This window comes from Lactuca serriola, chromosome 7 (genome assembly GCF_051521515.1).
Source record: "Lactuca serriola cultivar US96UC23 chromosome 7, Lser_US96UC23_V15, whole genome shotgun sequence".
NCBI lineage: Eukaryota > Viridiplantae > Streptophyta > Magnoliopsida > Asterales > Asteraceae > Lactuca > Lactuca serriola.
This window is the reverse complement of record NC_136414.1, coordinates 72,021,286-72,035,478: the sequence shown is the minus strand read 5'-3', so window position 1 is coordinate 72,035,478 and position 14,193 is coordinate 72,021,286.

Sequence of the window (14,193 nt, the reverse complement as noted above, 5' to 3'; positions counted from 1 at the left end):
AGTCAAAACATGCAAAGTGAAACAATAGGTAAACAATTAACATAAGACAGTAACATTACTAATAAACAATACTCTTTTATTTAATCATCAAATGTTAATTACAGTTTATCTATTACATGTTTCTAAACTATCTAATCTAAACTAATATCGTCCTTCATCCCGATGCTCCTAGCATGCTGCAAGTGCTTAACCCTACTCTATCCCTTCGTAAGCGGATTTGCTGGGTTATCTTCTTACGATACCCTCTTTACTACAAGTAGTCATATTGTCTGAAAGAATCTAATAAGTGTGAAAGTGCACACCAGGTGTTTGTCATATTGTTTGAAAGAATCTAATAAGTGTGAAAGTGACATTTTATGTGAAAATCCTTAACTTGGAACCCTCATTAAGCCAAGCATTAAGGCTCTTAGTTTAAATTGAATTTCAAATATCTATAGCCTAATAAGTAACCAAAAATCATGTTAAAAGTGATACACTTAAGGCTTAACCATTAATTACTTAATAGAACACCAAAAGTGATTTAGAAGCTATTATGATCAATTTTCCCAAATCTGTCCTCCAACTTCTAAAATCCGTGCAGGTTAATAAGAACATCTAAAAATCATGAGACTTAGTTTTTTGGAAATCCTAGTGTGTCTAGTTTCTTCAAACTTTGAATCATATTTCGAAATTCCATATCCTTGAGGGGTAAAATTGGCAATCTTCTCAGGTTGGTCCATGCTATCACAGATTTCAGGCATTGTCTTCAAAAAATCATAATGAATTCATCAGAACTTCAAATGCTAAAATTCCAAAGCCTATAGTTAGATATGAATGTATAGTTTCCCACATATAAAGGAACTGATGTAATTATTAGTAGATTGGTAAGGTTTATTCCAAGTGTGTTGAGTGTTCCAGAAAGTGACAGATTAAAGTTACTAACTTGTGAATTTAATATAAAATCAACCAAAAATCGTTAGAATGTGATATTTATCTTTATGACTAGATAAAAGGGGTTACTTTACCAATATTATTTTATTGAAATTTAATAATGGGTTGAAAGGTAAGAAAACAGATCCCAAAGAGAGCACTACAATCAAAGAGAAATAAGGAAATATGTACATAAGTTTTATAAGAGTAATGCAACAAATCACAAGCTAAATAATGTTATAATTGTTGTGTAGGTTCTCAGAAAGGAAATGATTCATCTAGCTCAAGCTATCTAATTTTCAAGTTCAAGTTGGTGAGTTACACTAACTCTCCTATTATGTAGACATTACCTTTTTATGTTATTGTTCACGGATACCCTAATATGGTAGAGTGAACAAGGAAAGGCAGAATGTAGTTTGTTCTCTAGTGAGACAAGCAGACAAGATTCATTCCCACATTCTCGATTTGTTAATTGTTCCCGTTTATTTAATCGCATGTGATTATATGATCTAATCACATATGACTTATATGCACAAAATTCATTTTTATGTTTTCGATTCAATAGTTGTTCTTTGTCCATATTAATCGTATGTGACTAAATAAATAAAATGAAATATGATTAAATACATAATAGCAACTAGATTAAATACATGATGGCAACTTTTGAATTGAGAATGCGGATTTGAATCTTATTCACATAATTCATATGTGATTAGATACGTATAATCACATGTGATTAAATACACGAGAACAATTATTGAATCAAGAACACGAAAATGAATATTGTCCACATAAATCATATGTGACTGGATACATATAATCACATATGATTATATGTATCTAATAACATATGATTTATGTGGCTAAGATTCATTTTTACGTATCTAATCATATGTGATTAGATACATATAACCACATGTGATTATATACACGATAACAAACATTGAATCAAGAATGCGAAAACTAATCTTTATCCACATTCAACGTATGTGATTAAATACATATAATCACATATGATTATCTGGATCTAATCACATATGATTTATGTGGACACAATTCATTTTCGCTTTGTCAGTTTAATAGTTGTTCTCGTGTATTTTATCACATGTGATTATATGTATAATTGCATGTGATTAAGTACAGGAGAACAACTATTGAATCGAGAAGGAAAAAATAAATCTTGTCCACCTCAAAGCATATATGATTATATATAAATATAATTACATGTGATTAAATACACAAAACCAATTATTTATTCGAAACTGCAAAAATAAATATTTTCTACATAAATCATATACGATTAAATACATATAATCACAAGTGATTATATGTATCTAATCACATATGATTTCTGTGGATAAGATTCATTATCACATTCTCGATTTAGTAATTTTTCTTTGTCAACTTTAATCATATGTGATTAAATACATCTAATCACATGTGATTATATCGGATTTATATGGACCGAAAAAAATGATGTCAATATAAAACATATGTGATTAGATACATATAATCACATATGATTATAGACACGAGAACAACTATTGAATCGAGAACACAAAGATAAATATTGTCCACATATATCATATGCGATTAAATGCATATAATCACATGTGAGTATATGTATCTAATCATATAGAATTTATATGGAAAATATTCATTTTCGCGTTCTCGATTCAGTTTTTGTTCTTGTGTATTTAATTACATGAGACTATACGTATCTAACCAGATACGATTTATATGGACAATATTCATTTGCAGAATATCGTTAAATAGTTGTTCTTTTACATTTAGTCACATATGATTTATGTACACAAGATTTATTTTCATGTTTTATATTCAATAGTTTTTTTTTCCACATTAATCATATGTGATTAAATAAATCTAATCATGTGTGATTATATGAATCTAATCACATATGATTTATGTGGACACAATTCATTTTTTCTTGGTCGATTCAATAGTTGTTCTCATGTATTTTATCACATGTGATTATATGTATATTTGTATGTGATTAAGTACATGAGCACAACTATTGAATCGAGAAGGTGAAAATGAATCTTGTCCACCTCAAATCATATGTGATTATATACATATAATCACAGGTGGTGGTGATGGGTGGTGGTGGTGGTGTATAGTGATGTTTGGTGGTGGTAGGTGGTAATGGTGGTGAAGGGTGGTGGGGGTGACATGTAGGGTGGTGATTATAGTGGGCGACAGGTGGCGGTGGCGAGTGGTGGTGATGGGTGGTGGAGACGAGTGAAGGTGATAAGTGGTGGTGGGTGGGTGGGTGGGTGGCGGTTGGTGGTGAGGGTGGTGATGGTGTATGTTGGTTATGGTAGGTGATGGGTGGGGTGGTGATGGGTGGTAGAGGTGGGTGGTCGTAATAAGTGGCGAGTGGTGGTGATAGGTGGTAGTGGTCGGTGGTGATGGGTGGTGGTGGTGGGGATGGTGGTGATAGATGGTGGAGGAGGGTGGTGGTGATGGGTGGTAAGTGGTGGTTGGTGGTGATGGCAGGTGGTGGTCATATAGGTAGTGAGAGGGTGGTAGTGATGGGTTGTGGTTTTGGTGGGTGGTGGGTGGCGGTGATGGGTAGTGGTGGTTGGTGGTAGTGATGGGTGGTGGGTAGTGATGGTGGTAGCAGGTGATGGTTTTGGTAGGTAGTGGGTGGAAGTGGTGGTGACGAATGGTAGTGGTAGGTGGTGATGGCTGGTGATAAGTGGTGATGGGTGATTAAGGTGGGTGAGGAAGGTGGTGGAGTTAGGTGGTAATGGTGGTGGCGAGTGGTGGTTTTTTTTGGGTGATGGGTAAGGGTGGTGGTAGCAGGTGGTGGTGGAGGTGGGTGGTGGTGATAGGTGGTGGTTGGTAGTGATGAGTGGTCGTGCATGGTGGTGGGTGGGGGTGGTGGGTGTGGTGGTTGGTGTTTGTGGCGGGTGGTGGTGATGGGTGGTGGAGGTAGTGGTGGGTGGTTGGTATTGGAGGTAGGTGGTGGTGGCGATGGTGGTGGTTATGTGGTAGGTGGTGATGACGGGTTGTGGTGGTGGGTGGGTGGTAGGTGGAGGTGGTGGTGATGGTGGTGACGGGTTGTGGTTTTGGTGGGTGGCGGGTGGAGGTGGTGGTGATGGATGGTGGTGATGGGTCATGGTGGTGGGTGGTGGTGGTGGGTGGTGGTGAGTGGTAATGCATGGTGGTTGGTGGTGGTAGCAAGTGGTGGTGGGTGGTAGGTAGCGGTGATGGGTGGTGAGTGGTTTTGGTTAGTGGGTTTTATAATTGTTTGTAACAATTAATTGATTTTTATGAATATTATTTTATAGTTTTAATTAAAAAAATTAAATGGTCTAAATTTGTTCTCAAATGTTTCTCACAATAAGAAATGTTCTCGATTGAACGCTCTCCTATATATCTACTATAATAAATGAATATAATTTTGCCTCATGTCAATCTCTAAATAGTTTTGACACTTGTCATTTTGTGATATTTTTTAAATAAATAATATCCACATGTCAATTTATGGTTTTTTCAATTTTTAAAATTAAAAAGCCACATAATCTTATACTTATATATATATATATATATATATATATATATATATATATATATATATATATTATATATGTAAATTATCAAATATAATAAATATTATAATAAATTACAATTAATATGTTTCTTCATTTCTTATTTTAAAATTTTATTTTAAAAAATACTTATTATTTATATTTTAATATTTTATTATCTTTAATCAACCCGTGTAATACACGAGTTTTACACCTAGTGTATATATATATATATATATATATATATATATATATATATATATATATATATATATCACTTTAACCAAAATATGATAGTTGTTCATTTTTATAAAAAATATCACTTTAACCAAAATACACAGAGTCAAAACCTGTGGAACTCACCAATAATTTTTGTTGACGTATTTTAAACGCGTGTATTCTCATTGAATTAGATGTTGGAGAATGGAATCCGTCTATTGGAATATCTATTTCATCACATTTTGTTGATCTTTATATCCGAACCTTTTGTTTATTTGAATTTCATTTAATTGAACTTGTTATGATAATATTGTATTTTCGCAATCTCGAATGATGAAATCTTTTAATATATTATTTTAAGTCTTGTAATGTTTAATATATGTTTAATGACTGTGATCAAATATTGTCGTCGCAACCCCGACGTTTATGTCGCTGGTCAGGACGTGACACAATCCTTAATTCAATAAGGAGTCATTATAAGGAAACTCAATTATTATGCCAAGTGCTTTTTTTCCCAACTAATAGGAGATCGTGGTAGATAACGTGATAATATAATATTTTCTAATAATGCGTAGCTATATGGATGCAACAGTAGGCCTTGGCCTACCATATACAAATTTAAAGTGAAATATATATTATATACAAATTTATATTTTTTTTGAATAAACCACGTTAAGGCTGTGACATAACTCACTTTATTCGAAACTTAAATTCATAATGAATGAAATAATGTACCAATTTAGGTATGTCAATGTAAGAATTAAGACAACAATTTTTTGAATAAATCAAATTGCATTTCAATCTTAACAGTGAATTTCTCGTTGATTTGTATATTAATATTTTTTTTCTTATTATCTTAATTAATCAATTATTTCTAACTTAAACGAAAAATTTACTTTCAAGTCATATATTTTTAAATTTTGTTACCATTTGAAATATTTTGCTGGTTGTTTATATTTTATAAATTATTTCTTGTAACCTAAAATAAAATCTTGTTACACCACTCAATAAAATCTTCCACGTTCATTGAGAGCATCTTCCCTCACAAGCTCTTATGTATCTACCCATGGCCGGAGCTACAATGAATACGTGGGAGCCTTGGCTGGAGCTACAGTGGGGTTGTAGGGAGGGAATAGACGATTAACATGAGTGGGATGGGCCGAGTCGTAGCACATTTAAAAATAACAATTATAATTAAATAGTTAAGTAAAAAAAGCTTTGAAAATCCACTTAAAAATGCTATTAAATGTGGAACAACAATAAAAATAGGGATGATATGCAGAAGATTCAAAAATATACTTGTAGTTTATCCTTATAAGACGTAACTTTGATTTTTGACCACGAAAGAAGTTATATAAATCAAGATTTTCAGAAAAATTATTTGATCAAAAAGAAGAAAAATACTATTATCAAGCGTATATTTATTTTAGTGCTAAAGTTTCTGACTTAATTTATTAATGTATAAATAATATTTGTTTGACATTAACTATTTTAATTAAAGAGTGAGTGTGCTGTCTGCATTGATGCAACATACATGTTAGGATTACCTATTAATCATGTGCAGGTGGTGGAGAAGCATCTCACATTAACACTTAAATACATTAATTATCTTGGATAAAAATATCGGAAATTAAAACGTTTGTGTAAGTTAATAAAAATGAATGTAAATACTAAATACTCACTTAGTTCTCAACTCTGTTGTTAGTTATAACTTATAAGACCAAAATCAAAAGAAAATGAAATCATTAGGATCGTGCGTGCAAATTTTTTTAAAATTTGACCTCAAAATGGGATTTTTACTATACTATGTGGACCATTTATATAATTTAGTCAATTGCTTATAAGTTCAACATTTTGTCCCTCTTTACATAGATATTTGGGGAGGAAGTGTAATGCAAAAATTGTCACACTAGATTTATATAGAAAAAGAATTTGTTTAGTTTGAATATGTGTGGCAACATATTTAATATCACAGATTTAACTGACCACTATTGAAATGTATCCATCTAAAGTTAAATGCGAGATATTAAACAGCACCGTTTTTCTTGGTTTTACTTTTAATAAATTTCCAATTCGATTTTTTTTTATTAATAATTATGATAAAATATATGTATCAAATTATCATTAAGCTTTGTCCATATCATAAACTATTTTGTTCTAATAAATAGATATTTTACACATTTAATTAGTAATTAAAATTCCCGTTATGTGACATATGGAAAATATGAGATCTTAATGATAAAATTTCATTATGGCTCATTGAATGAGTCTCTTTGTTTATACAAGTCAGTTTATCAAATAAGCTTCTAATATGTGTGCACTTTTAGAGGAATTAGAAACAAAAATAAGAAACCGGAAAATAATTATCTAAACCACCTAGGTAAACTTGGTTTTAGGAAATGTCAAATGAGGACATTCGATTATTTGATTTTGTGAGTCTAAATCTAAATCAATCAAGTTTTGCATTCCCGTAAAATTATATATGACTTGTCAAATGATATCGTATTTTTTTATCCAATCAACATTTCCTTGTCTCTTATATTTTTCTTATACCTAGTAGGAATGTCCATGTGTTGTGAAACACTATTTATGTAATGCTCTCTTATAAAAAGACTATATGTAATTTCGTTATTACACTGAAACCATTAATATTATTGTAATGTAAGGACCATTTTTATAATGTCTCAATTACATAGAGACAATTTCTATAATATAGTTATTACACATGTGACCATTCATTTACTATAGAGACAAATCCGTAACAAATTCAAAATTATAAATTACATGGACCAGAACTATTACTATTGAAATTAAAAACTACATGGACCAAAAATATAAATAATATAAAATAAAAACCATAGAGACCAAAACTATAAATACTTTAAATTTAAAAATAGGACCTAGATTATAATTGGTACAAAAAAAATATAGACTAAAATTGCAATTATCTCACTTCCTTTATTTAATTAAAAGGTATATATAATGTGTTTTCCTCATTGTGATATTTTGATATTGAAGTTGGGCCTAAACCATGTACCAATATCCAATACACCAATTCCATAATAAAATTTAAAATTGACGATCCTTATAAGGAGCTCAAATAACCCACTGTCGGTTTTACTTTTGTAAGAAAAAGCTGGGGTGTGCATTTGGTTTGAAATTTTTGATGAAATTTATGAAACTGAAATTCGTTAATTTATTTTAAAAGACATGGATGGTTGTTTTAACTTGACTGAATCAAGTTCATTGAGGTTCTATTAGATTTTATATTTGATGAATTTCACATTTTATTAAGGATAATTGGAAAGAATTAAGTGTACTTTCATTAAAAAACCAAAAATTCCTTTATATATATATATATATATATATATATATATATATATATATATATATATATATATATATATATATATATATATATATATATATATATATAAACAAAGTATTAAATTTAATTACAAATGAGTGGTTTCATTTTTTTCAAAAACATTATGCTCACAAAAGATTTTTTTAACAAAATCATCCTTTTTGCAATAACACCCAACAATAATAATAATCGATCAATAGTTTTTAACCATACAGCAATAAGAAAATGTATCATAGTGGTGTACCTAGTAATGTGCTACCTCTACAAAAATCTAATTAGTGTAAAAAAATTATTGTTTGTCTTTTTCTTTTTAGCTTAAGGTGTTACTCTTAGATAACATGGTGTGCTACCCTTTAGCATAATCTTTAAAGGAAAAATGACATAAAAGCCCTTAAGTTTTCACAAAAATATCGGTTTTACTCTTGGACGTGTTTTAGGTCCAGTAAAGCCAGAAGTTTTGTTTAATTGTTCATTTTTTGTAACCTACAGGTTACCTAATACCAGTAAAGCCCTTGAATTTTCAAAAATGTTCAGATTTACCCTTAAGTTTTTCAAAAATGTTCGGATTTACCTTACCTTGATTTTTATTTTGATTATTTTGATTATTATTATTATTATTATTATTATTACGTATTTTTAATACATTTTAATGTATAAAAATATTTTATACATACATTTTTAAATGTATACAAATAATTTTATTAATGTAAATATATTTTTAAAAATATATATACTTGTATTTAGTATTTATATATATTTGAATTCCCATGTATTCCATTAAAAACGTATTTATATATTAAAAAAGTATTTATTTGTATATAGTAGGTATAAATATATATTTATTTCATATAAAAATATATTATATACATATAAATATAAAATACATATTTATATGGATTATATTGTATAAAAGATATATTTATATGTATTTTTACATATTACTAACTATAAATATGTATTTATTTCATAACTATTTGCATAAGATAGTGTTTATACAAATGAAACACATATTTATATCTATTAAATACAAATGAAAATGTATTTATACATTTCCAAACATATTTATATGTATTAAATGCAAATAAAAAGTGTATTTATACATTTAAAGACACATTTATACATTTAAAAATATTTTTATTTGTACTTAATAGATATAAATATGTATTTCCTCTATATAAAAACTATAGTATGCATATAATTATGAAATAAATACATATTTATACTTGGTAATTTGTACAAATACATCTAATTATATCTTTTGTATAATATAAACCATATAAATATGCATTTTTATATTTATATGTATATAATATATTTTTATATGAAATGAACATATACATATACATACATATATATATATATATATATATATATATATATATATACACACACACACACCTACTAAATACAAATAAATATATTTTTAACATATAAATATGTTACTACAGGAATACATGGGGTTTCAAATGTATACAAATACTAAATACAAGTATATATATTTTTAAAAATATATTTATATTCGTAAAAATATTTTTATACATTTAAAAATGTATGTGTAAAATATTTTTATACATTTAAAAATGTATTAAAAATTAATAATAATAATAATAATAATAATAATAATCAAAATAATCAAAATAATCGAAATAAAAATCAATGTAAGGGTAAATTTGAACATTTTTGAAAAACTTAAGGGTAATTCCGAACATTTTTGAAAATTCAAGGGTTTTACTGGCATTAGGTAACCGATAGGTTACCTGGAAACCGACTACAAGGGTAAAAATGAACAAATTAAACCAAACTTTAGGCTTTACTGGACCTAAAAGACATCCAAGGGTAAAACCGACATTTTTGTGAAAACTTAAGGGCTTTTATATCATTTTCCCATCTTTAAACTCCAAAAGGCTAGAAACACAATTAACGTCCAAATGTCTTTGTAAATGATATGAGCTCAGTTAAAATGGACGAATTGGGAGGAGCGTAGGAAATCAGGAATCAAGGAACAAAAATACAAAATCGTTGTTGTCTGCACCGCCTCCACTGGTTGCTGGAACACAAACTCACTGTTGCATGCCATGGAAGAACATAACTTAGAAGAAAGAAATCGTTGGATGGTTAAAAGTTGTGGCCTCTAAAATCCAAATCCTGAAACAATTAAGTTTCCTATTTTTTTTGAAGTTAAAAGTTAGTTTTGTAGTTGACTACTTTACTAGGTTTCCACTAAAATTAGTTGTGTACTTAGGTTTCCATTTTTATTGAATTAAAGAAAATCATAATTCCAGACTTCATATTGAAAACTTGAAAGTAGGTTTTTGTTGAAATGAGTTGTTTTAGTGGTTATTTTGCTATTATTGTTGCAAACCTTAAATTAGGTAATTGTTCAAGAAAGTTCGTAGCTTACTTAATCTAAATAACAAAATCATATCTTTTGTTGCCTCTGTCTTGAAAATTGCTTTAGCATGAGAGAAGATCTTTATCTTTATTTTTATAAATCTTATAAAGAAGGTCATTCAAATATATGTGCTTCAAGATATGTCATATCTTTATCTTTATCTTTATCTTATAAAAAAGGTCATAAAAATGTATGTGTTTCAAGATATGTCATATCTTTGCATCATATTCATTTGAAACCTATATATCTTCACTTTCATCTAATTAATAAAAATCACTCAAAAGTTTTTCTGACAAATGATAGTTAATGGTACTAATGACACCAATTGATTAACATACACACATACACACACACACACACACATATATATATATATATATATATATATGTGTGTGTGTGTGTGTGTGTGTGTGCGCGCGCACGCACGCGCACGCGTAAAACGGCGGTGAATTTAATACTTTAAAATTTTCATTTTGTTTCAAATTGAATTTCTTAATTATTTTTCTTAATTTAAGTCTTCACTAAGTATTAATGAATTATTTATATATAATTGATTTGTACAAAAAGCTTTGTAGCTTATACCTCTTTGTAACATCTCCAAATTCATGATCATTTTAAAAATTTTATTTATGTTTATTTAAAAATCAGAGTAGTCTTTTTGAAGAATAATATTGCGGAATTTGTTCCCAGAAAAACATGATAATAATATTATCAAAGCATTTTTGAAGAAATGTATTTTGTTTATATTAAAACTTTGGGATGTCATCGTTAATACAGAAACATAAGCATAAACAGACCTTACATTCATTTACACTAGTGATTTACATCTCCTTTAATCTCTGAGTGTAGTGTAGCTTCGTATCGGCACCTGTGATACAAATAAACTGAGTGGATCAGGTTGGGAAACCTGGTGAGTATATAGGGTTTTCAACCCACAATAACATAGTTAATTTGTTTCTTCACTCAATTCATGTCAAACAATTAACTCGATTATCCATCCCTATTTTCTTCATTTAATCTTCCCTAAAGTTCTATCCTAAGGGTCATCTCTTGCATTGTATTTACCTCTCGTCTCCTTACATCATATTTCCTTATATGTTTGTTCCTAAGGATCATCGCCTACATCGCATAGATAGTTTTGATTCGGGGATTACTTCCCCAATACGTGTCCAGTAAGGATTAGCGTATCATCACATGAATACGTAGTTACAACATCACCTGAACTCGTAATTCAAAGCAAGGGTTAGAGTATCATTTCATGAATACATAGTTACAACATCGCCTAAACTCGTAATTCATCACCTACATGTTATGAGTCCGCTGGTGTTTCCACATGACTGTCTAGAATAGTCTGTGGCCGCCATCTATACTCTGGTAGATTACTACATCGTCACATCACCACATCATCGGTCAAGGTTATGGTATCTCCTCTCATCTCTCATCACCTAATTAGCATCACCTATCTATCATCACCTAATTATCATCATTTTTCTGTCATCACCCATCGCTACCAAATACATATTTATAAGTATAAAAATACATATACAGTTTAAATCAAGTAAAACATGTATATTTTGTTCATTCAGCATATAGTTAATTTTTTTTCAACCCATAATAATATAGTTAATTTTTTTATTCACATAATTCATGTCAAACAATTAACCCGATTATCCATCCCCATTTTCTTCATTAATCTTCCCTAAAGATCTATCCTAAGGGTCATCTCCTGCATCGTATTTACCTCTCGTCTCCTTACATCATATTTCCTTATATGTTTGTTCTTAAGGACTTTTTCTAAGGATCATTGCCTACATCGCATAGACAATACTGATTCGGGGATTACTCCCCCAATACGTGTCCAGTAAGGGTTGGGGTATCATTACATGAATACGTAGTTACAACATCACATAAACTCGTAATTTAAAGTAAGGGTTAGAGTATCATCGCATGAAATACGTAGTTACAACATCGCTTGAACTTGTAATTCATCACCTATAGGTTATGAGTCTGCTGGTGTTTCCACATAACAATCTAGAATAATCTATGGTCGCCATCTATACTTTGGTAGATGACTACATCGCCAAATCGCCACATCGCCAATCAAGGTTATGGTGTCTCATCACCTATTTATTATCACTTAATTATCATCATCTTTCTATCATCACCTATCTCTAATCACCCATCGCTACCCAATACATATTTATAAGTATAAAAATACATATACAGTTTAAATCAAGTAAAACATGTATATTTTGTTCATCCAACATAGATACCAAGAACATATATAATATGCACACATAGCACGTAATTTATATTAAATACTTCATATATATGTATAAGATGAAAGTAACTATACACTTACTTGTTAAAGTGATGACTCGAAATTTGGAGAGCGCTTCGCTTCTAGTAATCATCTTTTCCTTCGACGAAACCTAGCATTATTAATGCTAAATTTTAGTCTAATATTTATTGCGAGTAATTAACTCAAGATCTACAAGCGATATTGTTTTATAAATGTTAAACAATACTTTTCAACAACTATGTACAAACAAAGGCCACACATGAAACACCGGAGGGCGGGACCATTTTGGCATTTAAGCTGTTCTGAAATCCAACAACCCTATGCGGCCCTTCAAACCAGATCCCCATACCGTGAGCAGTTAAAAAGGTATTATAATAACATTTTGTATAATTTATAATACTTAGCATATGTATTGTTTATAGGTTCATAATAATGATAATGAACTTAAACATAAGTTATAATTAAAGTAGGGTAAGCATAACTCACTTACAAGGGGGGTTTTAGCTAAGAGTCAGGCTCTGCGGGGCAGAACTTCGTCGCTGAATCTTTCTAAAAAGGTTCTTGTATTCACCTTACTATACTAAAACTATAGAAAAAGAAGTCGAATCATGAGGACCGAAATGCTCGGGGGATAAGAAGAAAAAGACTCTTGAATCAAGAGAATGGTGCAAGAAATATGAGAGCCTAGAGCCTCTTATTTATAGTAATTAAATTTTCAAAAGCACCTTCTATAGTTACTTAAATGATAAAACCCCCCTTTATAATACTATTTTAAATAAATTTAATGATATTTGTACTAAATTAATGTTGAAAGTACTCAACACTAGTCTTATAATGACCGCATCGCCAATACCTTTCTAATGATATATATATATATATATATATATATATATATATATATATATATATATATATATATATATATGATTTATACTTTATTTTAATATGTAAATATGCTATTATAAATTATAACTCGTTCATATGAACTCCGTTTTTGACGTTCTTTATATTCACGTGTAGCTATCGACGAGATCTACAACTTTCATTTAGACTCCATCGGCTAATTTTGAATTTATTTTTCGTCCATATTTTTATAAAATTAAATGATTTAGCTAAAATCATAACTCTCTCGTATGGACTTCATTTTTGGATTTCTTTTTCTAAAATTTTTTATTTTAAAGAATACCACGATTTTCTTTTTGGTGACTTTAGCTAAAAGTTAACAATTCTCTTCGTAGTTTTTTACGTCATATATTTATTGTGCGCAACTGACTTTTATATCTTATAAAAATTATATCTAATTCATACGAAGTCGGATTTCTACGGAATTTATATTTTCGGAATCGGGAAGACGCATAGTTTCTATATATATATATATATATATATATATATATATATATATATATATATATATATATATGTGTGTGTGTGTGTGTGTGTGTGTGTGTGT